This window comes from Anomalospiza imberbis, chromosome 8 (genome assembly GCF_031753505.1).
Source record: "Anomalospiza imberbis isolate Cuckoo-Finch-1a 21T00152 chromosome 8, ASM3175350v1, whole genome shotgun sequence".
Lineage (NCBI taxonomy): Eukaryota > Metazoa > Chordata > Aves > Passeriformes > Viduidae > Anomalospiza > Anomalospiza imberbis.
Genome location: NC_089688.1, coordinates 8439589 through 8466196, shown reverse-complemented (window position 1 = coordinate 8466196; position 26608 = coordinate 8439589). Strand labels below are relative to the sequence as shown.

The 26608-nt window shown below is 37.7% G+C and overlaps 1 protein-coding gene and 1 long non-coding RNA gene across 18 annotated transcripts in view; both read left to right on the top strand.

The window, feature by feature from the left end:
* GRID1 (glutamate ionotropic receptor delta type subunit 1) overlaps positions 1-26608 on the top strand; it is a 533233-nt gene that overhangs the window by 63657 nt on the left and 442968 nt on the right. The window lies entirely within an intron of this gene.
* On the top strand, positions 16052-16804 carry LOC137478557 (uncharacterized). Its single transcript, XR_011001648.1, has 2 exons — positions 16052-16192; positions 16591-16804. It is a non-coding gene; the product is annotated as an uncharacterized lncRNA (long non-coding RNA).

Genomic DNA, 26608 nt, shown 5'->3' with positions numbered 1-26608 from the left:
TATGGGCCAATATCTATATCCCCTTTGTTCTGTTGGTTCATCCCTCTTGCTGTTTGTTGTTGGAGTGCACAAAAAAATAAAAGGGAGCAACCCAATTATCTGCTTTAAAGTTTTTTTATTTTTTTTTTTTTTTAAGTGAAAATTCCTTTTTTTCCCCTCTTCAGTTTGCTTTTGTCCTGAAGTTCATCAGTTACTGTGGAAGTAACAGTGTTTTTGATATAGGTAGGACTTAGTGACCCAAACAGAAATAGAAAAAGCTTGTTCCTCCTCTGGTCTGAGCAAGGTGTTTGCACAGTATGGGTCTGGTTTTTAGAGCGGCTGGAGAAGGGCAGGGGTGCCACATCTTAGACCAGTAATCATTTTGCAAATAGTTGGCCTGTGCAAGGCACTTTCCAAGAGGAGAAAAGGAATTTTTGCTCACAGGATGAGACTGGGAAAGATACAGTGTAGCAGAAGTTGAGGCTGACAAACCTCAGTTTGTAGAAAGCCCTTGCCCAGGACAGCTTGACAGGAGCATGCCCATATCTGGGTTGAAGCACTGTGTAGTCCACATGAAAAGTAATCTCATGTTTCAGTACTACCCAGCTTTTTTTTTTTTTTTTTTTTTTTTCATTTAAAAAACTGTCTTTCTAAAGGCTTAATGCTTTGTTATGTGTTGAGGGCAGTTTACATTTTTGTGATCAGGGTTTGTCCTCTTTGCTTTTACACTGATGTTTTGAAATATAATGTAACATCAGACAAAACTGAGAATCATCTGGGCAATGTAATTAGTGATACATGATTCTTTTAGAATCACATCTGCAAGCCTAGTTCTTGAAAGTGTCTTTGAGTAGGCTTACTCCTGTCTTTACTGTCTTTGAGTAGACTTTTTTTCAGTAACCCAGTATTTTTCTCAGGAAGTGTTTCTCTCTGTTGTCCATTTGGCTTGTTCTTAGTGTTTATTGCCAAGTCAGGGACTATAGAGTTGTAGCTGGTATCTTTATGCCTGGGGTTCTTAACTAAAAGTTTAGTTTCTCAAAAGCATCTAGCTGAGGAGACTTTCCTGTCTGTGGTTGCACTTTCCAGAGCCACTTCATCACTTCTAGCCATGCCCCATTTTGTATGAGCAGCAGGTCCATCATTATGGTGGGGTCCTCATCCTGGTGAGGTTTGTAAATGTAAATTTTCTCTCAAAATTTTGATGTCTTTTTTACCTGTCTTCTGTTGTTTGGCAGCATGGTGTTACCCCCATACTTCCCTCTTTCCCTTCCACTGCTCAGTGCAATAGATTTTATGAACATGCTTTTCATGATTTACTGGATTATTTTATTTCCACTACATTTTAATCATTGTGATGACATCTGTTGGCAGCAGTACGCAGATGCTTTGTCAGGGTATATTCTAAGGTTTGTAAATGCTTACTATACCTACATGACAAAACTAAGGTTTTGTCTTTTTCATTTACATTACAAGAAGTGGGATTGCATTATGGAAATGAAAAGTGTCTCTGGAAGACTCACTGCCTTTCAGTGACCGACAGGTGAAACCTCTAAGTTTCATGTAGCTTCCTCTGTGTTACCTGCTGCAGTGAGCCTTGCATTACAGAATTAAGCCTCTCATCCTGCTTTCACTGATATGAAGGGTAATCTTCATCTCTTTTTAAAATTTTTTATTTTAGATTTTAACCTTTAAAGCTGTCTATCACTGCCATTATAAGGAAATGGAGGACACACAGGGACAAGAAGCCAGAGCTGCTTCTTCAAGGCATTTCTATAGCTCTAAAGAATGGCAAAATATCAGGAATGTAAAAAAGAAATTACAGCAGTAGTCAGTTGTATTTGCTATAGGGCATTCTGGCAATGCTAGTACCTAAAAGTAGTCAGACTAAAATGGTAGTTTGGTCAAAAAGCATTTCCTAAAACTTTTGTGAACTTGAGGCAGATTATGCATTTGCATAATTTCAAGGTGTTTGTGTTTTCTTTCTTGTGTTAATTATATTCAAAGACGTGTTGCACTGTGTGCAGCTCAACATGAAGAAAAGTACTTGGTGGTATGCAAAAAATATCTTGTTGATCAAAAATAGGAGTTCATGTCCTGCATTCATGGTGGCACTGGGGCTCTAAACTGGATTTTGGTAATGTTGATATCTGGTCTTTGTTGTTGCTGGCCTGCAGGGAGACTGTTTGTAATCTAGAGTTATGTCTCTTGCCTTGAGAAGTTGTAGGTGTTTGTGTTAAGTCACTAGAAGTGGGGCATCTAAAGGATGCTGTAAGAGGAAGGCTTGGAGCAGGATGTGTGTCATGTTTTGGTTCTGAAATGTATTTTCTTAGAGCAATAAATGAATAAGCTGTGACATGGGGTAATTAATAGGGAAGCAAATTCTCTTAGATCTGTTGTGTTTGTAAAAAGATAAAATGTGCTTTAAAATGATGCATTCTTTTGGGCTTGCAGGGTAGAAAAGCTTACATTCTGTAATGCAGTGGAAGAGCACAGAAAACTCCTGAACAAGGCCCCAGAGAAAAATATGTATCTTACATACACACAACACTTTACCTGGCAAAATTCAACTTAAACTCTGTCATAAGAGGATCAAGGGATAGGCAGAAAAAAGTGTTAGCCTGGATTGCTCCTTTCACTTTCTGGGACAGTTAGGGGAACTAATAAGGTAAAATTGCTCTGTCTGAGGTTGAAGAAGAAATAGGAGTTTCTCTGAGTGCAGAACTGCACAGCAACAGTTGGAAAGGCTCTGCTGGCTCCAGTGTCCCTGAGAAGTCCCTCAAGGCAAATCGAAGGCTCTGTTTGCCATTTAAATCTGTACCCAGCTACTTTGTTGGTGAGGTGAACCAGACTTAGGAAATACAAATAAATTTATAGATTTAGAAAGTTTTGTCATATCTCCATCTATTCAGGGCTACTTTGAATGTATAATTTGCAAATATCTTGTCAGATTATCATATTAACTGAGAAATAGTTATATATTTTAGGGCCTTTGGCAAATGCACTTTGAAGCTGAGAATTTTAAGAGGTATTTTCAAGTTATAGCGTGTTATTACAATGTTAATAAGTAGCTTGAGAACTGAAGAAAAACTTATGATAGTGTTGATGGAAACTATCTGAGGAAGCTGGGCTACAGCTCAGATAGATATGCAAGAGGGAAAATGAAATTGCTCCTCAAGTCAGTATATATGTAGACTTGGCAATTAAAAAAAATATTTCTGGTGATGTTACATATATGAAAAAAAGAGATTTTTTAAAGCTTTTGGTTAGAAAGTTTTCTACCAGGTACTACAAAATCATTTTCCTTATGAAACTGTAGAGAGAGACTAATGAAGATGTAGTTTGATCTTTGTCTCATAAATTCCAATTTTACAAAGTTCTGTGAATATTTTCATGAGAGGTTGTTAATGTGAAGTGTGCCTGTGAACTTTCCAAAAGATCACTAATTACCTTTGTATCCATATTTGCAAATAATTGTTCATGTGGGAAAAGTGTGGCCATCAATCTCGTAGAATGTTCACACTGCTTTAGAAAATTATGCCTACAATGCAGTCATCTGAAATAATACTGAGATTTAAGTTAATGGTGGGAAATATTTGCTGACAGGGCTGGCCTCAAGGCAATTTTCCTCCCTAAATGCTGATAAAATTCATTGAAATGTTCTGAAGTGTATTGATGGTTGTCTCAAGATGGCTTTAAAAGTATCATGCCATCCTCCTCATAATTATATTCTCTTTTTTTATGAGATTTTACAGGAAACTAATTTTATCTCTTTTTATATAGAAAAGTATTTCTATAGAAAGTAAACTTGTTGAGATTATTAGTTATCTTGATACAGGGAAAAGTAAATTGATTTTCTGGATGCTGATCCTGGATTAAGTTTTAAATTGTGGAATTTTAACACTAACTTTGGTTGCTGGTGTATGAAAATAGTCAGGTGAGGAGAAATGGGAGTCCCAGTATTTTTTCCAAGCTCTGATCTGTACAACACAGTTAGGAAGACAGAACTTTGTGACCTCTGTGTGTGTCCTTGGGATTGGAGTTCCTCTTCCCAGTGCTCACAAAGTGTTATCAGATACTTCATGCCTGCTCCCAACACAAGAGGGCCGGAAAAGGGATCTTCCTCCTGAAAGATAGCTTAAGATGCTTGGTAGTCTTTAGCTTCATTCCTTATTTTCTTTCCCTGCCTTCTCACTGCTGGCATCCTTTGATCACCAAAGTGCCAGAGGAAGTGATGAGATATTTGGTATATTAGCCTGGTGCACCTCTTGCTTAATTCTATCACTCTCCAGCACTTGTTTAAATCAGAAATGAGTTAAACAAGATGTGGACTTGTGAAGAAAATTTTCTCCTTGGTGAGAGAAGTGGGGAACTGCTATTTACTTAATTTTGAGTCCCTGTGCTCTGTTGGATGTGATCCATTTCTGAGTTTTCTGAACTGTTTGGCCGAGAACATTTTTTGATATTGTTGGGGTCAGTACAGCAGCTCGAATTTCATCTGCTCTGCTCTTGAGTTGTGTTGTGGTTCTGGCCTTTGGCCTCTTAATGTAGACTTTGGCCTGGCTGTAGGCCACTTGTTTTCAAGATTTTTCCATTTCTGTACCTCTAGAAAAGTTTCTGAGTGAATGGATAATTTAAATTTACTGAAACTTGGTGATGTTGTTGGTTTTTATTCATTTTTAAATTGTCTAGATTAGTCTGTGACCCACAGGTTGAAACCAGTTGTAGAAGATTTAGGAAATAGTCCTTGGTGTTCACAGGACCTATGTGCTACAGACTCATTTATTATATTTTCCTGGGATTACAGAGAATTGCAATCAGTGATCCCAATGATCTTTCCAGCTTTGTCCCTGGCATGGAACATAAGTACGGAATTGTAGAAGGATTTAGGTTGGAAAAGACCTTTAAGATTATTGAGTCCAACCATAAAATGACAGTGTGTTTTATGTCACTAAATCTGTTTTTTGTGGGTTTTTTTTTTTTTTTTTTTTTTTTTTTTTTTGTTGTACTGATGTTTTCTCTTATCATTGGCTGACTACAAAGACTAGAAATATTGACTGGTGTTCTTGAATGCTCCTTTATCTAGGAGCTGACAAGCAGAGGAATAACCCCCCTGAGTTTGCCAGTCTTGTTTTCTATGGGGAAATACAATGTGAAGGAGGAGAACCCTCTGTCTTTGGAGGTTTAAGCCTGAGAAATATAAAATGAAGGTAAGAATTCAGGATGTCTGACAACCATAAGCTCAGATATTGGCCTGTTTGCCAAGCATGACTGTTCCACTGTCATAATGCGGACTAGAATTCTTTAATAGCTGCGCTTCACTGCTTGTAAACTAGTGAGTGATTATTTCATCTTCTGTTGGTATCATTCATCAAAGCAGTCTGGGCTGACAAGGCCTGGAAAACTCTCAAGGATTTGCTGCTCTTAATGCAGCGTGCTACAATGGGACCTCTCTTGTACAACAATGTTGCTGAGTACCTCTAATACCACAGTCTCTATTGTTACTGACTCACTAAATCATAGGAGCTTCGTGCTCCTCCCCATCTGCCTCGTTTGAACTGATTGCAGCAAATTCCCTCTGTGTCTTGCATGTGAACATTTGAAGTTGATTATATTTGTTGACATTAATAGCAAACAGTAGTTGTTTGCTGCTTTTGTAAAAACTCAGACCATTTGCTTAAAATAGAAAATAAAATTAGTTCTGTGAGTATTTTGATGAACTTAGCTGTTTTCCAAAGTATAAAAAAATCACTGTATTTGAGAATGTTTTACTGCTCTAATTTATTGAATTTATTAGATGCTTCTTCAGCTTTCTTCAGTTCATAGAAGTTCAGTCTAAGAACCACAACTTGCTTTCTTTTTGTTCACAGAGATTTGAAAGAATAACTTTATAACCATCGATAACCATGTGAATTTTCACCTGGCTTGATTCTCAGCCATATTAGAGCTTAGATTTTAGACCACCCATAAGCTCATGGCAACTCTCTGTTTCTAAATAGTGCAAATCACTGTTACTTTTTACAAGCAGGCTCAGAATTTGTGCACAAAAGGGCTTTCCAAGCCCATGTGTGTTTAGACCTGATCTGTGACCGAGACTGTGAGTACAGTGAGTATAAACCACGTCCAGCCCTAGGGTTACTTCTACCCTGCCTGTAGCAGAGCTTGACTCAGTCATGGGAGTCTCCTTTGGGATGCATTTCTTCTTTCTTTCCAGGTTAGCTTGGCTCTTCAGCCTCAGCAAGTGTATGTCTTATACAAGAGAACAACTCAGCTGGTTTGTTGCTTGTGCTTATTGCAGTCATTCAAAGTCTTTTGCAGGTATTTCTGAAAAGTCACACCCCTTTATATCAGACACAAGTGATTGTCTCACAGGTGACAGTGTGCACAGCTGTGCAGGCTGAAGACAGCCAGGGCTCTGTCACTGGACTAATTGCTTCCCAGTTGAGTCATGAGCCTCAGCAGGTTTGACTGATCCATAAAGACTTGAAGTGGTTCATTCTAAGAGAAAGAGCTGCAGTCTGATATGTGCTGTTCAATATAGGCACAAAATAAAGACTATAGTGGGGGAAGTTATTTGTTGAAAATTGCTCAGTCAGCTCTACAAGAAATAGGCAATAAATCCGCTTGACTGTCTTCATTAAACCCCAAAACATCTGTTGCAACACTTTTTATGGTTACTGAAGAAGGTATTATGTCTGACTGTAAAACTTACAGATAACATAGCTTTAAAAATTTATTGCCTGTTTTACTAGTCATTGATAAATAATTTCTGAAAGGAGGCTTTGCAGGGCCTGATCTGTGGAATTGAGAGATTTGGGGTTAAGAGTATCTAGGTCTTTCAAGGAGAGTCTGTTTGAAGATTTGATATCAGATGATCTTCTGAGCTCATAGCCAGCTATTGCTAAGAAATGAGGACGAGCTAGCCAAGTATGGACAATGGGAGAAGGAAAACAGAAAACTCCCTAAAGGGGTTTCCCAGGCCCTAATGTCAGCCATGCAGATGAAACTTGGTATCCCATCTTAAAAATAACTGTAACAAGAGAAAGGCTCTACTTACCCAAATTGCCGCATGGCATTTAATAATTTACTGTAGCTTCAGGAAGTGAATCTGGAAACAAATATATCAGGAGATAGGGCAGAGCTGGAGCTGCTGTTGCTCCATAGTGCAAGTCATACAGAAGAGTTCTGAGCCTACATTTTTTAATACATGAAAAATGTTACATGTAGCAAAGAACGTAATCCACAGCGGATTAGAGATCCATCATTAGTTTTTGAGTGCTTTCAGTGGCAAAATGTAACAAAAGTTCTTTGAAAAGGCATGTAAGCAACTTTGCTCCTTTATCATACTTCTTAGAAAAATGTAAAACAGAAAATGCAAACAAAATTAACCCCCCTGTTTATAAATAATTCATTCAATGAGGTTTGTGAAAGAGGGGTTGGAAAACTCCTTTATTTCATCTTTGGTATTTTGAAAGCTGAATAGAGTGCAGCTTTTCTGTTACAGACTTCTTATTAAAAAATTATTTCAGCCTCAATATGTATACTTTTTGGTGACAGTGATGTTTTTTGTTACCTCTGATTATTTTCCTAAGCAAAATCCAAGGAAGTCCTTGCTGTCAGTACTGATTCTTCTTGTGGTAAGGAATATTTTTGGTCTGAAAACTAGGTAACTAATCAGTCTTGGTCAGTCTCAGTAGAACCACTGACTTCTGTAATTTCTTTTGTTTCATATCATGACAATATTTTGGATAAACTCCTAAATTTCCAGGGAACTGTTAATTCTTTTAGTGTACTTGGATATCTGACAACAAAGCCTAATTGTAATTTAGAAGACTTTGAAGCAAATGGAATGACTTCGACCTGAGAGCTTTGGTGGTCTTTGCCATCGCTGTTGTTGATGGTTGCTGGTGCCAGGGCTCACTGAGGCACGCCTAGAGCTGTCCCAGGGCTCACTGAGGCACGCCTAGAGCTGTCCCTGTGCTGCTGATCTGGCTTCTGTGCAGGCACCCCGGAAGGGAGAAGGGAAGGGAGGCAGCAGAGGAGTGGTGGGGCTGGATCTGCTGCCCATGCAGCTGGCAGGAGATGCTGAGCCTTGCACACAGACAGCCATGGGCGATATCTGCTCTTACTCTGGGCCAGTTGCAGAAGGATCCTCACAAACTGTTATTGGGACTCCTTGGACTAATGAGGGAGCAGGATATGTTGGATTGCTCATGACTGATCATCTGGTCTCCCTGTCAAAACTTGTTACTGAAGTCTGTGTATATGGGCAAAATTCCCTTTTAACTTCAGTGAGAAAGCTACAAACTGAGGCAAGCAAGTCCCAAAATCTGGAATTTGAACCAATTAGTTGGTCTGTATTTTCCCCACTTTTCATATATGTATATGTGTGTGTATATATATCTAAAATAACTGCTCACCATTAGGAAGATTATGTACATATTTCCTATAAGATATATCTTGTTTTATGCCAAGTCATTATAGGAGTGCAATCCTTGTAGTTAGGCTGATTGCAGCCCCGCCGCCCCACCCAGGACCTTGAACAGTAGTTTCTTGAGCACTCCGGGATCTCCCTTGCAAGCCCAGCCCCTGCCAGGCTGGTTTTTGATGAGGTGACCCAGCCATCAGCTGCTGAGGCACAAGGTCCCTGCAGCTCTTGCTGCACTTAACCTTGTGTTTGCATTGCACTGAAACTCTTCAACCAGGTACTTACATGACCGTCTCAGTGTCCTCATTTCCCACAGAACATTGAACCATCCACTTAATATCTCCTTTCACTCTACCCAAGCTTTAACTTGAATCCCAGTTAAAAGTTCTGTGATGCCTAATAATGTATGTCTGGTAACTTGCTGTAAACTCACTGTGAACTCCTGATGATTTGGTGCAACAGAAAGAAGGCATATTTCCATTGAAAGTACTTTTGTTCTTTCCATTTGTTCTGAAGACAAATGCTTCAGAAATAGCTCTAGTGGTTGGGTTTACCTCTGCAAACCTGAGTTTTTTGATACTGAACAATTTCCGTTCAGACATTACTAATTAGCTGGAGGCTCATGATAAAACAAGGAGGTGTCAAATATGGTAAGAATCTTTAGGGAGGTTGCTGTGTACCTGCCCTGTGTGTTTGATTAGGGAACACTTCTAAAGCATAGGAGAGAGAGAAGCTGTCATTCTTGCCTCTAATGGGATGCCTCAGAGATGGAGCTGTTAACTGCTCTAGAGACAGCACTGTGGATTTCCCTTTTGAAAGTGTCTTGAGAGATAATTTTCCTTCCCCAGATCCCTGGTGACATGAAGGGCTCAAAAGCATGTGTCTGACTTACAGCCCCTCAAAGTCTTCTTATCCAGAGGAAATCTTCCCTGGAGTCTCCATAAAGATACTTGTAAAGAAAAGGAGCTCACTGCTTGCACAGGGCCATAAGATCTCATAAAAAGGAAAAGCTTTGCACAGTAGAGGATTTTTCTTTTTTTCATATACCCCCCAATGACTGAAATCAGTAAAAAATAACCCAACTATAGCCCATCACACAGCAATAGACAGGACTTGAGTTAGACAAAGGTTTTAGCTTTATATAAACCTTTGTGTTTTATATAATAGCTGCATGTCACTGTGAAGGACTCTAAAATGGCTTTCATCAAGAGGGATTTACATGAACACTGAAAGACAAGGTGATACTGGTACTGACTTGTTTCTCATACAGTCTTTGTCATTTTAGCAGTGTCAAAATTTCTTATAGCCTAGATGTTTCAGGAAGGCAGATAGGTACATATAAATGGTTCTTCCGAATGTTTATAAGTTTTGGGCTTATAAATTGGAGTTTAGAAGTCAGTCTTTATCTGAAAAAAAAATTAGTCACTTTCCAGTAAAGCTGTATTTTTTTAAACAGAAATACTTTAGCCGTTCTAAATTTTTAGACCATTTTATTGCCTATCACTGTATGGGTTCTGATATGATGCTCTCTAATAATATAATCTTTCTGCTCTGCCTACTTGTAACAAGCATTGTGAGAATTAATTAACAAGTCCCAATTAGAATATTCAGCAAACTCTTAGACATTTTACTCCAAGAGATGTTGCCTTGAAATGCTTTTCTTTTCCCCATATGCATTAGAATGAAAGGTCAGGAAAAAAAGTTGGTGTGTGACACCAGGGATGTGTGTTCAGATGGTGGGGTGAGGGTTGGCTGCCACACCACTTGTGAGTCTATGAAATTGCTGTTTTTATTGCCTTTTGATGGCTTTGCACCAAAAGTTTTCTGAGCATAGCTGTCCCTTCTCTACTGGTGTCAGACTTCAAAGCTGAAAGAGAAGCTAACAGCATGATTTGTGAGAAAACTAGCAAGGTCCTGTCAATCTGTAACCACCTGGTTGCATAGTAGTACCTGTTTTGAGAATATTTTCATCTTTGTGGTTTTCTGCAGATCAAACACTAATACTTAGTTGGTTCATCACAAAAAATAGCAGGACATCAGTTCATATGGACTACTTTTATTTAAAATAACTCTTGGCTTTCATAGTAATCATCCTTGGTCTTACCATTACTTTTTTCTGGCTTTTCTTTAGTTACCAGGGATCAGCTACAGGACCTTCTTTGGTAAACGTATAAAATGACCTAGGTGGCAGGCTCTTGCATGGAAGGAATTGATATGATATTGATAAAAGGCTGTTATTTTATATGTCTTGAGAGTGCCAATTTGATGAAAACTCCCTGGCCAAGTCCATCAAGCCTTTCAATTCTTTTCTGTGACCTTTCCCAGTCCTTGCTTGTAAACCCTCTGGTTTACATTTGTCCTCCGAGAGCTATGCTGAAGTAGGGTTTGGTCTTGGTATCTCTCTGTAATTTTCTAAAGGAAAATAAATGACTGCACCATTTCTGTTTACCTTTTAGACTGATCTTCATTTGCTACATATCTTTGATAGCTGCCAGAAAGCATTTCCAGCTTCCTCGATGGTTGAGTTTATCTCCCATCAGATCTCATTATGTTCTGCAGCTTTACTGCCCTAGGAAGCAAGTATATGTATTTCTTCATCGTGTTATTGTTTTTTGCTCCTTTACAAATATAATCTCTTCTATTTTTGTCCATTTCTGAATGTGTGGGTAACAGCAGTTACCCAGAGCACTTGCTTTGTATTCTGTAAATCATTGCACCACAAACCAATTCCCTTTTTGTCTGTACTGATGTCTCTTTTGCCCCTCATAGTCTTGTCATCACACGTTCCTGCATCATGAAGTGCTTTCTTTAGGCTCATCTCTTGCCTTCCCTACCACTCCAGACTTTACTGATGTTTTTTCTCATCTATCCCTTTCTTTTTTCTTGTCCGCCTTTACTTTTGGACCTCCAATCTTCTCCTACCGGGACAGCTGCAGTCATCAGATGTGTGAGATGCAGGATGTCTGTTGCCTTAGTACTTTCAGAAAGGTGATGTGAAAAGTAAAAGGACACAAACCCTCACATTGCTTAGTAATGAGGGGAGTCAATGTGCAAGGGATCCTTGCACCAGAAGAAAATCCTTGTCTTCCTCACACAGAAGAAATCTGAGGACTTCACCAGGAGGAAGACACATTCCCCACACCTTTGCATTTCCTTTGTATCCACATTCCTCTCAGGCTGGATGCACATAAATGTGCTTATGTGGCAAGTCAAAGCAGGAGCCATATAAACTGTCTCAGACCACCCAGATCTCAAAGTCACTGCATGTGCATCTTTATTATAGCAATCATGCTTTCAGATTTTATATACCTGCTATCCGCATTTTCTCTCTCTCTCTCTCTCTCTATCTAGGCTGTATTCCCTATTTAAAGTGAAAGAACTGATGCCTCTCATATTTAAGATTTTTTTTTCCCACCTGTGCATTAGCACAGCTGTAACTCTAAAGGCTGCACTTCAAATGAGTGCTGAATTCTTACATTGTTTGCAGCAACAAGCACTACAGTGATAAAACCACTTCCATCATGGACTCTGGCTTGGCTCTTACCTCCCACTGGGCATCCCTTTCATTTCCACTGTTCGTCTTTAAACAGCATATCTTGTCTGCGGACACAATGGAGAGACAAGCTCTTCAGAAATGTATGCAATAATAATCATCCTTTCTGCAGGCTTTTCAGAGTGGTGAGTACCTTGGGACCTGTCCTTCTGTAGTAAAATAGTGGCATTTAAAATGAACTTTATTTTAGGGCAGTAAGGTAAGACAGTGTCCGGGCAGTGAGGGAAGTATTTAATTATTAACTTGGCTATGTGAATTTCATAGGTAAACATGAAGTGATCCTCCTGGATCAAGGTGACAAGCCTATGGTGCTGAATCAGGAAGAATGATGAGTGTTAGTTTCTGCCCTGGGTCTACAGTGGTGATTAGCAAACCAGAAGAGTGTCAGTCTCCAGTTTCCTCATGAACATGGCACTTGAGCAGGGTAGAGAATGATGGACTTTTGGGTCTTCCTGATGTGAGGTTTCCTCTCTTAGGTTTCATGCACATTTTCAGTGCATTCATCAGTAAGTGAAAGGAACTTCTGTTGTAGGGAAAGGAAGAAAGCTTTAGGTTACTTTTTGTTTGCGACCTTTCTCTGTGATTATTTTGTTAAGTAGGATGGGTTTCCTTAGGTGGGAAGCCAAAGCAGGCACAAATGCTCTGTTCTTAATTGTGTACTTGGTAGTTGCTTGTTGATGAATTAACTCAGCAGTTTGGACATTCAGAGTAGGCTGTGGTTCAACTTACCTAACCAAAATGCTTTGGTTCTCTGCATGTGTGTGATAAGTGTCAAACTTTATGTATGCCAGTGGCTTCAAGACAGCTAATTTGGAGTCTCTGTTAGTCAAAATGCATATTTGAAGGCACTGTGCATCTGCAGACTAATGTTTTTAGCTTAGTTGAGGCCCTGGAGTGAGTTTGTCACCATTAAATGAGTGTTGTTTGCAAGATCTGAAAAATAACAACTCCAGATCCGTGCAGCCATTGTCATGTAGCTACATTATGTGAAATTTATTCTGTGTCTTCCAGTTCTCTGAAGATTTGTGTTGTTTCTGCAGGGAACAGATTATAGCATCCAGTAGCTATAAAAGATCTATGGGAAATTAAAGTTACTGGGAAAGTATTTTCTCCCTCTTCCTCCGGTTTGATTTGCCCTAGTTTTCTATCTGTGATGGAAAAATGTGTACCACATTACCATTACTCTAAAATAATTCCTGCTGCTAAGCAGTGCAAGTTTGATGTGACACAGTCAGTGTTGAGAGCATAATGATCTGTATCATACTGTCCTTGAGTGTGCTTCTTTGTATGTCTGTCTTGTTTGGGTTCATTTTATAAACTTTTAGTATCTTCTGTTTCTAGTTTTTGTATTAAAAAAAGAATTAAAAAATTCTTACGCTTTTTTACGAAGACAGAGAAAGGGATATAATGAAAGTTTATTTTCAAATACTTTTACTAGGGAGTGATCTCTATACTTTTTTATAATTTAACAGAAATTTAGGATTTTGGAAACAATATTAAAAAAATTCTTCATGACAGTAGTAGTAAGAAGAATAATCAAGTAGGCATCTCCCATAATCCAGGCTAGTCTATTGAGTAACCTCCTTTAGGTTTCCATCAGAGGGTCAAGATTTGGGTTTTGGAGACCAAAACACAGTGACATCTTCTAGCATTATGACTTTTAGAAATATGTGCCTTACGTGTGCTTTCACTTTTTTTGTTTTGTAGGGTATGTAGAAGATCCAAAGTCTTGAACTTATCTACTAAATATAATTTTCTTCCATTGTTATAAGTAGAAATATGGAAATGCATACAAATTTCACATAATGTACAGGGATATCAAAAACCATCTTGTGCTATTGATGTGAACTCTTAGTTAGATACTGGCAGATTTTACACTTGCCAAAAGCTGAGGTTTTGGGGTGGGAGGAGAAAATAGATAAATTTAGAGTGAAATGCAAGAAATTTTTCACAAAAAGAAATGGAATTAAAAATGTATTGCTACACTTCTGGCAGCATCTTCACATAAAATATTTTGACTTTTTGCTTTTGAAAGAGATGTAGTTCAGGGATGAACTCTAACAGTTGTTTATGTAAAACTGTTGCTGGGAAGTTTTTATACCTTTTCCAACTTCCCCATATCTCCAGCGATAACCAACAATTCTATCCCAGTTTTTGGCTCGAAGAATTCTCTAAACTAAAAGGAAATATTGTTGAAAAAATAAAATATCAAATAGAATTTGACATTTGCATTAAATATTTGGTATTTAAGAAAAAAATGTTTTAAAGAAACATTCCTTTTTTCCTCAGTATTTTGTTCCTGTAGTGGATTTTAATTTTTTAAAGTATTTTGCTAAGCCTAGCTCCAGCTATAATTCTAGGAGGTGTAACTGGTAAATAATCACAGATAAATGAAATATCTCTGCACATTTCTGTATGTGCAGACACCTGGCATTGTGATATTCCCTTCAGGGAGGGAATACATTGTGAAAAATCGAGTCTGCAAATTATCTGTCATAAAAATGCTTTATTTCTGGCAAAGCTGCAAATGGGGTGTCTGTGTTGATGCATGCCCATAGTGTCATTAACCATGTTCCTTAATAACTATTAATTAGCTTTACTGGAGCTCGTGTAGTCCAGATTAATTACAGTGGGAGGGCCAAGGACAGCTAAGAAGCTCCTTTATTTCACTGCTGCTGAGAGTTGAGTGCACTTAGGGAGTGGAGGCTGCATTTGGTTATTCTGTAACTCTTTGAGTTATGTTGGTTTCCTTGGATCTTTTTACCTGTCACGCCTGAAATATCACCTATTTACAGTGTCCAAATCATGACTGGGAAGAAGGGCATGATCCTCTTCCTTTGCATGCCAGTATGGAGCTTCCAGGACTGCACACAGATATAGTGCAGATACTGTTACGCAGATATAGTGCAAATCTGTTACCAGATTTTCCTTCATCTCTCTATTTTCACATCCAGTACCCTTGGTTGCAAACCTTGTAAACAAATGAGTGCAGAAAAGCAATGAGCTATTGGGGAATGCCCCAGTGGACACAAATGGGAATTGTAACAGGACAGGTGAGAAGAGCCTCTTCACAAAGTTTTTTCCCCATGAATCATACAGGAGCTCCCATTACACACGAATCTGCTCAAGGATGACTGTTTTAGTATATGCTGGGGTGGAATCCTCTTTATCAGTTTTAAGAACTAGAAACTTGTGAGTTTTTAAAATAGTTCCTCAATAACTATCACAGGATCAGTTCTGTTGACCCAAATCAAAGAAATACACCAGATGGATTAGCCATAATTACTGTTCATATGCAGCTTTGTTTGGGAAATTTCAGTATTTTCTCAACCTTCTTCTATTTCCAGATATTATCAAACAGTTTCTCCATAAGCCATGTTGAAAGTTAAGTAATATTTTAAAGTTACTGCTGAAGAGCAGTTGTTTTTCTCTCATTTTGGAGTATTTCATTATTTTATCCCTTTCTGAATGTGTAGTTCTGGTATCTGTTCTCCAAATTCCTCCTAGTAGAGAAGGCTTGCCTCTTGCTGTGCTGTCACTGATGTCTCCAGTATAAATGGTGTGAGTGGCTTGAAGAGGATACTGCAGCATCTCACCAGGAGAGAAAAACTTGCCTGTGACCCCTTACTTGCCTACTGTATTTTCCAAATACATTTTTGATACTTATACTGGAGTTGGACTTTGGATAAAATACAATTTTCTTTTTTGGATAAAATAAAATTTCTCTTTTGCTTCTTGTCCCTGTGAACCTCTTGCATCCTTACTCTGAATGAGCATTGCCATGACTGTTGGCTCTTCATCAGACATTCCATTGTTGATACACTGAAGTGTTTTAAACAGACATTTACTGTTTAAATACAAACAGTAATTACTGCTTGTTTTCTTTAATTCTCGTCCTGTTTTTCTCTAATTTGTTGAGAACACAAGGTTCATCACTTGTTTATTAATTTTGCAATGTTAGAGTTCTACCATTTTTAATGCTAAATTCCATATCAACATCAATTTATTGGAAATGTATTCTAAAGCCTGAAGCTCTGTGTTGCTTATAGGTTTTGAGTTTTGGTTTTGGTGTTTCATTATTTTTTTTTAAATGGAAGGGATAAAGCAGAACTGTTTGATGTTCTTGTAATTTATGCTGTAATAGTGAAACTCAGTTACTAATATAAGCCTAAAACTGGGAGGTACATTAGTTTAGGTAAACAAAGCTGTTACCATTTAATCTTGGGCTACTGTATGTGGCAAGCACATTTCTCTGTCTCTCAGGATTTTTATAAAGGTGCACAGACAGAAGTGAAAGAGAAAACAATTTCTGTTTCTGCTCCTTGTTTTTCTCTTGTGGAATGTGTTTGGAGAATTGTTTACCTAGACCGAATGCCTGGTTGGAACACGGTGGATTGTTTGGGCCTGATGGCCAAGAGATCCACCTGTGTCTGGATTCTGGAGAACAGGGTCATGTGTTGTGAGGGAGATAGATATGACAGAGAAAGTAGCATGTAGTTTTTAGTATCCTCTTTTATATAGTATATTAATGTATCATAGCATAATTATAATAAATAAATCATTCAGCCTTCTGAAATAAGTCAGACATCATCATTCTTCCCATTGGGTTCACCGGCATCTACAACAACTGTAGGTAAGAAGGAAACACTGTCTTATTCAGGTTGTTTTCTCATTAGGAGGGAGGATGGTAGGACCCGGAGAGAATTCTGCAATTCTCATTTTATAATGTAAGACTCAGGCTTCAAACTTCATTTGTATGTGACTTTCTCTTCCTGGATTTCAGTGATGCAGAGTAGAACAGTCTTTGACATTTTGCTTTTATTATAATAAATTTGTTCTTGCTCTTATTTCAAGTTTTTCTGTATTTTTTTCTTGATACCTGAAAGAGCAGAACATTAATTCTTTTAATATCAATCTAAATATGTAATAAATGCATGGTTGGTCCAGTCTGCAACTGGATTTTGTAAACCAGTAAGGACCAAATGGTCTTTGTTGCAACTGCATCCTCTCTGTCTGTGTGGACCTGAACCCAACTTAAAATGTGTCTTCTGAATAGTTACTCTTAGTGATTTAAAAGTCAGCATTGAAAACAGCATTTTTTGTGAAAAAAAAAAAAAAAAGATATCTATTTAATCAATATATTCAGAGTGCCTATTCCTTGTGTGAAGTTAAATAAAGCAAAAAGAAAAACTTCAATTTTCAATTATTTACAAGGAAGAGGTATTGCAGTGTCTTAGTAGGAGATTGTCTTTACATTGTAGATTCAGAGCCATTCCACTGTACCTTTTAGCTCAGATAGGATAAGACCTATTTTGTTCTCATTAGATTTATAATCCCAGAATTACTTTCAGCACAGATTGCTTAATGGAACAAAATTATGCAGACATCAGATAATAGTTGATTTTTACAAAATTGAAGATGTGAATATGACCAAACTTGAATATATATCACTCAGAGCCTTTTAAATTGTCTATTAACTCTTGGCTTCAGTAACATAAAATGGATATTAAAATGCAATTTAGCGATTAATCCTTGAGCTTTTCCATGTTCTTATACAAGGTTTTGTAGTAAAGTTGCAGTCCTAATTCTTTGTACAAAAACATTGTACATCTGTTGCTCAGAGTAGGCATGATATTGAGCTACCAAACATAAATTTCTCCAGCCTTCTGATAGACATTTAAATGTTTTTTGTTCATAAAGTGTGGGTATTATTTACCATCTTGTTTTATGAGGTATTCCTTAATGCAATGCAATTTTATTAACTACTGATAGAAAATTGGGAACTGAAAAGGGATACTCAGTCTTGGATGACTTGGATGACATTTCCAACTACAACGATAGTTTAGAGGACAGTTTTCTACATACAGGGTTGTGGCTCTGAGCCTGTGTCTCTGTCACTGTTTTTATTGTGGCAGTCAGTGTTAAAAAGGAGAAAGAGGCAAAGGTGAGAATTCTCTTCTACCATGGCAATACATGAAGAAGAAGAGTGGTGGCCTTGTCTTGTTCTGTGTGTGATTCTGTGCAACTATTATGAAGGCAGGTTAGTATGCTAATATGGAAGAAATATAGATTTTGCTCCAATAGCACATACTGTCTCTAGGATGTCATTTAATCCCAACTGTCCCCAGTCTGTAATTGAGCTGTAGCCATGACTGGTGCAGAAAAAGCTACTTGGCATACCGTGGTCTCACTGGGCAGCAAAAATATACAACCAATTGAAAGAACAGCTTGCAGATGTATTGCTATAAGAAAACAGAATTGCTTCATGACAGAAAAAAGTAGAAAAAATATATGTCTATTTGGGTTGTGCTTCTGCGTGGTGCATGAAACTGTGTTACTTTGTCACTTGGAGGCTGATTCTCAGTGAGAGAACAGATGAAATTCAATATGTGCTGGCTTTTAACCAAATTTTAAAATATGATAGGAGTTTGTAATTTTAACATTTCATTATACTTAATGTTGGAGGAAAACCAAGTCTTTGAAGTCTTGCTGGTTCACTGATGCATGTTGTGTAGCTGTCGTTAATTTGAACATGAGGTGAGCCAATGAAGTCTACAAAGGTCTTAAAACATCTAATCTGGTCCTCAAAGCCATGTATAACCTAACACTTAACACTGGTGGTGAGGTAATGGGTTTTGTTCATGGTGATGGACTTGATACAGGTTTTTTTATCCTAGGATATTAGTTTTTTATCTGATCTAGGATACTACTGCAAGATACAGTGTGAATTTTGTGATGCGATTAATTAATAACCTGCTATTTAATATTAGATTTAGGGTTGCTTATATGTTATAAAACCACTGACAGGACACCTGTGTTTAGTGATTTTGTAAATGTGTGCAAACCCACAGGTGTAATTTCACAGACGAGTTCCTCTGCACTGGGACCATGTGTGCTGTGCTCAAACTTTACATGTTCTTGTTGAACCAAAGTGGTACTCCTAGTGGGGTTTTTTTTCACCAAAATTATATGGGTGTAGAGATTTTTAAAATGGGAAACAACATTCTTGGATCTTTCTCATTTTGCATTCTTTGTGTGAAACATTTGACATCTTTCTTGAATTATTGTCATTGGTGAAAACTTCTGTCACAACCTGAAGGAAGCAGCCAGATAAGGAGTGAGAGTGAGAGTTGCTGGCACTGTTCAGATTCTTGGAGGTCTGTGATATTACTCTTTTTAGACTTGTCATAGGCCAAACTGTTTTGTCTGACACTGTTTAGATATGTCCAGATTCCTCTGCAGAATGTAATATCTGAAGAATATTTAACCTTTTTTCTTTCATACTGTTCATATGAGTAAGCCTTCTGGAAGATCTCACATGAATGTAATGAAAGGCTTTATGATTGTAGTTCTGCTGTGATTATTTTATAAAAGAGGAATTATAAGCCTCTAAGTTCTGCTGAATTCCCTTGTTAACAGCCCCCATATAGTAGAAAACTTATTATTTCCTAAGGGAAAAACTAATATAAATGATATTGTAATGTGCCATTAACAAGAAGGTGACAGTTTTACTTGCACTATTAGTTACAGGTTACTAATCATGGAGAACAAAATATTTCATGTGCACTTGACTATAATTAACCCCTTATGCCTTTCCCCAGTAGTCGTGTCATTTAACAAAGCTTCATTTGCAGCAGCTCAGTAACACAGCATGTGCTCCTACACATGCAAAGACCACTTCAGTGACTCCCTTCTGCTAAAGGCTGCTCATACTGCAGGGCAACTTGCAGGATCAATTAGTCCCTCTCTGGGTTACTTACTGCTGTTGCAAATTTTAAACACTAGACAGTAGGCAATTCTGCATTCCTGGAGTCTGTTACCACCTTGCTCTTTTAATTCTGTTTTGGTGTTAATTACTAGTTGCTTGGTTTGATGGCTACAACAACATGGGCATATATAGGACACTAAATGCTGTTTTTCAGGAGAAAACAGAATGCAGGTAAAATTGGACGAAACTGAGCATTAATCATTTTGCCATTGGTGTAGAGTTTGTGTCCTGCCTCTATTTTATATCCATAGCACTTGGCTGTATAATCGCACTGTGTCCTGCTGTTGTCTAAAGTTGAGAAGGAGGAAATGCCCCTTAGTCCTTTACTCAACTGGAGCACTCGTGCTGCTGATGGGCTACACAAAGGTAACCCTGTAAGGTGGTCCTGGCAACACCAAGGTGTAAAAGAGCCTGTGGCTGGGTGCTTTGCTGAGTTCCACAAGGCTGAGTTTTTTGACAATGTGAAACAAAGATCCAGGCAGGATCTAACATGTCATTCACTTGTTCCTGTTAGCCAAAGAGCCTGAAGTCTAGAATTGTAACTGTTCTAGAGAAAGAGAGGAGAAAGGTGCATGACTCAGCACCCTGCAGCTTATGTTGCTGGATGTGAAATTGCTTGAATAATCTTTTAACTGCAGATCAGTTGCTCAGCTCAAGTGATGCCTACCTGTCTGGTGTCTGTTTAGTATTATCAAGTGTGTTTTAAGTGTATTGTCATGTGCAGTGGTAAAGCACTTCCCTGAAAGCTCCATTTGCATGTTTTCTTTGCATGCAGGGTACCATCCTGTAGGTTAGATATGTAAATAGTTTTTACTTTATGATTGATATTTCCTGTAAACTTGTACATCCATATTTGCTCTATTGGATTGTAGTAGAGATTGATCAATGAAACAGTAGACTTCAAGAGCAACACAGAAACCACAATGAAGTTTTGAGAAATGTATGTGTATTTTTTCCAGTGTTGGAAACTTGCATTTACACTGGAAAGTTTAACTACTGCTGCATGGTTAAATTAAAAGAAGTAAGTGAATACTTAAAATTACTTCTATTTAAGATTTTTTAGATTAATTCTGTTTAAGAAACTGCATGCAGCATGAAAACTAGTTTCATCTACATGTGTTTTTTTCTATTGATTTTTATATTTGTTTAGAGAAAACTTTGGTCAATTTTTAAATTACAGGAAATTGCCAAAATAAACAATTATTCACAGGTTGGAGGATAACAGAGAGTTGGTAAAGTATATCTGTGCACTGAAACTGTATTCTCTTGTTGGCTGTTCAGATTCTCCTGGTCAGCAGGGTCCAGACAAAAATCTAAAACTACGTTGTGACTGGTTTGTCTAGACCAAATGAGATACTAACCCTCCCTTCTGCAGCAGCAGCAGTATGATGAACGTGTGTGGGATATGCCAAGACTTGCAATCTTTGTTCAGTCTAAAAGATTAAATCTTGTGTGGGGAATGGAGTACTTTATTTAAGGAGCAATTACTTCAGCTTCTTCCATCTACTTTAGTCAAAAGGAATAATTGATTCCTTTTCTCTTGGTGTGAATCTTGCTATTCAGAATGATATTTTGAAAATTTTCATAGTGCAAATTCTGTATTTCTTCATTGTTAAGCTGAAAGGATAACTGCACGCAGCTATCTAAGAAAGGTCACAGCTAGCTGGATCACAGATTTCTTTTTGTCTCTCTTCCCCAGTCATTTTACAAACCCTATCCTGCCCAACAGAGCACTGAGTAAGGCAGCAGCAGATGCCCTTGTTGCAGTGAGAGGAATTCAGGCTTTCGGTCATCTCCACCCTGGAGGGTGATTACATCCCATAAACACTGAAGACTTGTAAGCACTATGCACCAATGACTTACTCAGGCCTTGTATGTCTTCTTTCCTGTGCAGTATTTATTCATGAGAATTGAATTGCCTTTTAAAAAAAACAATTGCTAATGCTGTGTGACTTCTGAATTGGAGTAAACGTTTAAAAGCACATTAAAAATCAGGGCAAAACCAACTTGTGAAATAGAGGTTCTTTCTGTATGTATTGAAATAGTGGTTGATGATGTTGTAAGAAGATAATGATGTGAGATGGAAGTTCCTTGTTTTGCTGGTGATGTGACCTTATGCATTACATAGCTGTATTTTTATTGTGTTCATGCCCCTATTTTACTTTAAGAAGTATGATGGTCACTTTTCTCAAGTTCTATGAAAAGAAAGTTAGGCAGATGCTCTTAGAATAAATGTTAAAGATAGATACTATGAAATTAAAATTAGAATTAATATCTTGAAAGTTCGTGCTGGAAAGCAGTGATAAAATATAATTCTCTCTTGATGGTCACTTTAAATATAGAGGAGTTTGTAACAAAACAAAACCAAATTCCTGTTAAATTAAAATTAGCATTTCTGCACTGTTTTAATGACACAAGGGCTTTTTTAAAAGTTATTGAAGACCTATTTGCCTTCAGAAAGGTACACAATCACATCAGTATAAAGCCATAAATTCTACTGCATGGTCAAAGCTACTGACTTTGCTGAAGCATCTGGAGCAATTTGAAGAAAACAAGCTTTTCTTGCAAAATGAAGGATATCTATCTTATCGGGAGATGTTCTTCTAAATTTACCTGCACATTTACAATGCCAATTTCTGACTGCCCTCTGTTGACACAGCAGGTTAGGAAGGTTCTAACCCTGTCCATAGGCAAATTTCAATGGGAATGAAGATCTTTCATTAAGATCTGAAAGATTATAGTAGGGAAATGCCTCTGTGTATCATAAATGAAATAGAATACAATGGTATTTTGCAAGATAAGATTTCGGGTATAATTAATTCAGATGTTGAAAGCATGAAACGGAAGGATTAGTTTGGTCACCCTCCAAGATACACAGTATGTTGGAAGAATCCAAGAAGCCTGGTATGTTCATGAAACATGTAACAGGATTTTTGTACTCCTTGGCTAACGAGTGTGACAGGTGCAGTATGTTCTAATTGCTCAGAATTACACTGTTTGAGTTTCTCTTTCTTGTTTTATTACTATCAGATGCCAATCCTCTAAATGTGTTCACACTTCTAGTGACAATAAAACATGAAATTGTCAGTGTTTGTGTTTTACGTGTATCCACACGTGTGAATGTGAATATGTAGTATGTGCATCATATTAGCTTTGACTGCAGTATAATGTTAGTCTTCTTATAGGGAACTGGCTGCATTTTGCAATGTAACAATATTACATATGTGCAAAATGTTTATTTTTGCTGACTTCATGTTTACTGTGGAAGTTTGAAACATTTATTCCTTTCCCTTTCTTTTCCAACTTTTTTTTTTTCTGAATAAAATTAAATCATTGCAGGGCTTATTTTAGGTTTTACAGTTACTGAAACACTATTAAGTACATTTAAGTAACTGATCCAGCTTTAATTTCTCCTAAGCTAATAGTTTTTCATTAGTATTGTCCATTTTCTTCTGAACAGAGGGGTATCTGGATTACAGAGGAATTATCAAGCACTGTTATAAAAAGTGGGAAGGGCTGCCTGTAACAACACTAGGTGCTCTAAAGAAAAGCAGACAGTGTTTTACTGACATCTGATTGTTCAGTTACAATAATAGCTTTCATGTCTGCAGCAGTACAGTGCCAAGTCGTGTAGAACATATGCATTGAAAGTAATTTTATGAGAGATGATATAAACTCTCAGAATCCGTACTCCGTAAGGCTGGATTCCATTAAATGAAATGTGCAGTTTATTCAAGACTAACAACTTTCTTTATGCTTTGGAGAGGCTGAAAACAAGAAAAAAATCTGGTAAGATTGCCAGTGTTCACTGACATGGGAGTTGAGAGAGTCCCTCCAAATGAGCCCAAAGTTCTTTGAAACAGCATGTTGTTAATGATCAAAATTATATAAGATTAGGCCTGCAAAAGATTGGCTTTATGTAATAAAAAGGTGTCAAGCCACTTAGCTGGAGCTAAGAGAAGTAAATTAATGAAAGGCAGTGAAATCAGGTCTCCAGTGAGTACGGCATCCACTGATCAATACAGCGCGTTAGCAAGTGCTGGGGAGGGGTCTGTTTGGAATGCTGATGGCGAGCAGCCCAGTGCAAACAGCCACCACCAGCTGGGGAGCTGCTCCTGTGTCCTCATGTGCCCCCTGCAGCCCGGGGCCATCGAGCCAAGAGGGCTGGCTGAGCCTCTCCTGCCTGCTGCTGCACTGTGTGCAGGGAATGGCACAGAGGTGGTGATGAGAAGTGGGTTGCTGGCTCAGAGTTTGTGATTTCAGTAAGACCCTTTTCCAAGTGGGGAATGCCTCTGTCTAATTGAGACATAGAGAATATTATCCCTATGGTCTCAGCCAGATGTAAGGGGCAATTGCCTTGAGTGGTCAGCAGTTGCTGTTGGCCCAAGGAACCAAGGCTTTTACCAGGACTTCTATAGTTTCACATTTAATTTGCAAAATCTTTCAGGTACAATTTACTAAAAAAAAAGACTATCTGAGGCCTTATAGCCTGTGTGCCATAGGGAAATATGTGTGACAGTTGAATTTTGCAGCTCGAGATTTTCTCCTGTTTTCAGACAGTGAAGTAGAATCTGATTATTAAACTGCTTATGCAAAATGCTGCTGCAACTGAGCAGTCCCTTGCAGTGACAATTGTGAAAGGATTTCCCAGTTTGTGAAGAGAATCAGAGCTCTTGAAAGGGTCATGGAGTAAACCAAGGGAATGATCTTTTAGAAAGTTCATGCCTTAAAAAAGCTGTCATAGCCATGTGTCTTGCACCGAGTTTGACAGCCATATTACAGACATCCAAAATTAGAGACAGCAGTGTTAATAGTGAAAGTTATAGACAGCAAGAGTTAGATAGTTTTTTACTGTCTATGTAAAAAAAAAGGCTTAGAGGCTTCAGTATCATCACAAGGCTTTAATGCCAATTAGCTGCTCAATTATATTTATTGTAAGTAAATTAAGAAATAAGATTACAATGGAAGTGACTATACATCTGAAAGTTCCAGCTGAAATATGCAGAAGGAAGACCTTGTATTTCTGGAGTTTTTTGGTGTAGGAGTAAGTGGAAGGTTATTTTTCATTTTTGCCCAAGGTGGGTTGGGAGGAGGAACAAGATTTTTTTTGCCTGGGTGATGACAGCTCTGGCTTGTAAAGAGCCTGAGGTTCACATTGGAGCTTGTCAGTTCAATTGTTCTGAAAAATATGAATACAAGAATTATCTTCACTATATTTTTATTGCTGTTGTAGCTAGAGATCAGTACAATAGTGTCTCTTACTTTTTGATCAGTCATCTGTATAAAATGCTGCGTGTTTTAAATTGTTCAAGTTCAGGAACTCTTCAGAAGTGTGTAGATACTAGTTCTCTAAATATTTCAACATTTTTCATTTTTTTACTTTCATGTGAAGCTATTTTAAAAGAATTTGCCAATGTCTTTGCAGGGAGCAATAATAAAAATAATAGTGAAAAATTACAATATGTATCATTCAAATGCAGGTCTGGGAGGCAGAAACTTGTGGCATTTAATCTCAGTACTAAAACTAATCTTTCTATGGCATTTTCTTCTCCTAGGATTCTCCTAATTTTATTAATACAAGAATTATTTTTATTGCTAACGGTCAGGCAGCAACCCATACGTTTTAACAGTTGATCCTTGTGCCTCATTGGAGCCCTTAGACAAGGAAGGGTTTTAATTTTCTTCACTCAATTAAGAACATGCTGTGCTTTCTGGGGCTTGGATTCTGGAAAAACCCTGAATTCTTTGGTCCATTGTGCTTATGACTTGCGCTATACACGTGCACACACTACCTGTATCTGTCTGCATATGTTTTGGTAAGGATTATTTGGGAGCAGAATGGAAAAGGCTAAATCCAGCTTACTTTGATGTCAGTGTCAACCAAATGCTAGTCCCAAGAAGTATCTTCAACAAATAGTAATCAACAGTAATCAACAAAGCGTTATTCCAGATTTATGCTTTTAAAACTATCTGTGAGGTTAAACGACCAATTGGTTCAAGAGACTGATTGCCTTTACCTGACTATTCCTTAGGAATGGACTGTTGAGATAAATGCTGTTAATTAAATACAAAATCCTTTTCTCCATTGTGCAGAAACAGCCTTGCCACTGGTCCTTCTCCTAATCTTGTTATAACAGTCCCCTGATAGGTCTCATTAGATTGTCTTGTTAGCTGATACAGAGTATTTTTTACAGCAGAACACACATAAAAGTTAATGACTTATAATGTGTCTCAAACACTAATGTTTTCTTTTATTTATTCACTTTTGTTCACTGTCATTGTCTACTTCTTTTTGTTCTGTTGCCCAAACAAAAGCCATGTGTGAAAACAGTAATTTATTTACTTTGATTAGTTTTTATTTAATCCGTCATGGTTTATTGGATTTAATTACTTTTAAATCATTAACTTAAACTGAACGATGTGATGGGGAGAGAAAAGCCCTGAGTGTCTTGTACAGTGGGAATGGGACATGCCATGAGCTAGTTCCTGGTTTGCTTTGATGGAGAATACCATCTATTTTGTCAGGAGAATTTATGGAAATATTGTCACCTTTAATTGCAGTGTGGCATCATCTCAGTTTCTCTCTGTGACTTTCTCAGAACATCAGCTGCAGAGCAGCCTTTGTTATTTGAGAGGCTCAGAAGACAAAGGCCTCTTGAAAAATGACCATTTGTAAAAAGGAGAATGTGTATAAAGTAATTCCGGTATTTGGATTTGTCCATGACTGTGCTAATTGAGTTCACTAGATGGCCTGTGGAAGGTGTGTTTAAGTAAAAGTAGCATGATTGGTATGGTAGTCTTGTTAACAAGAGATTTATGAATTGCTAACCATCAATAACTTAATTAATTACTCTGGTACCTATTAAACTCTTTTGTTGCTGAA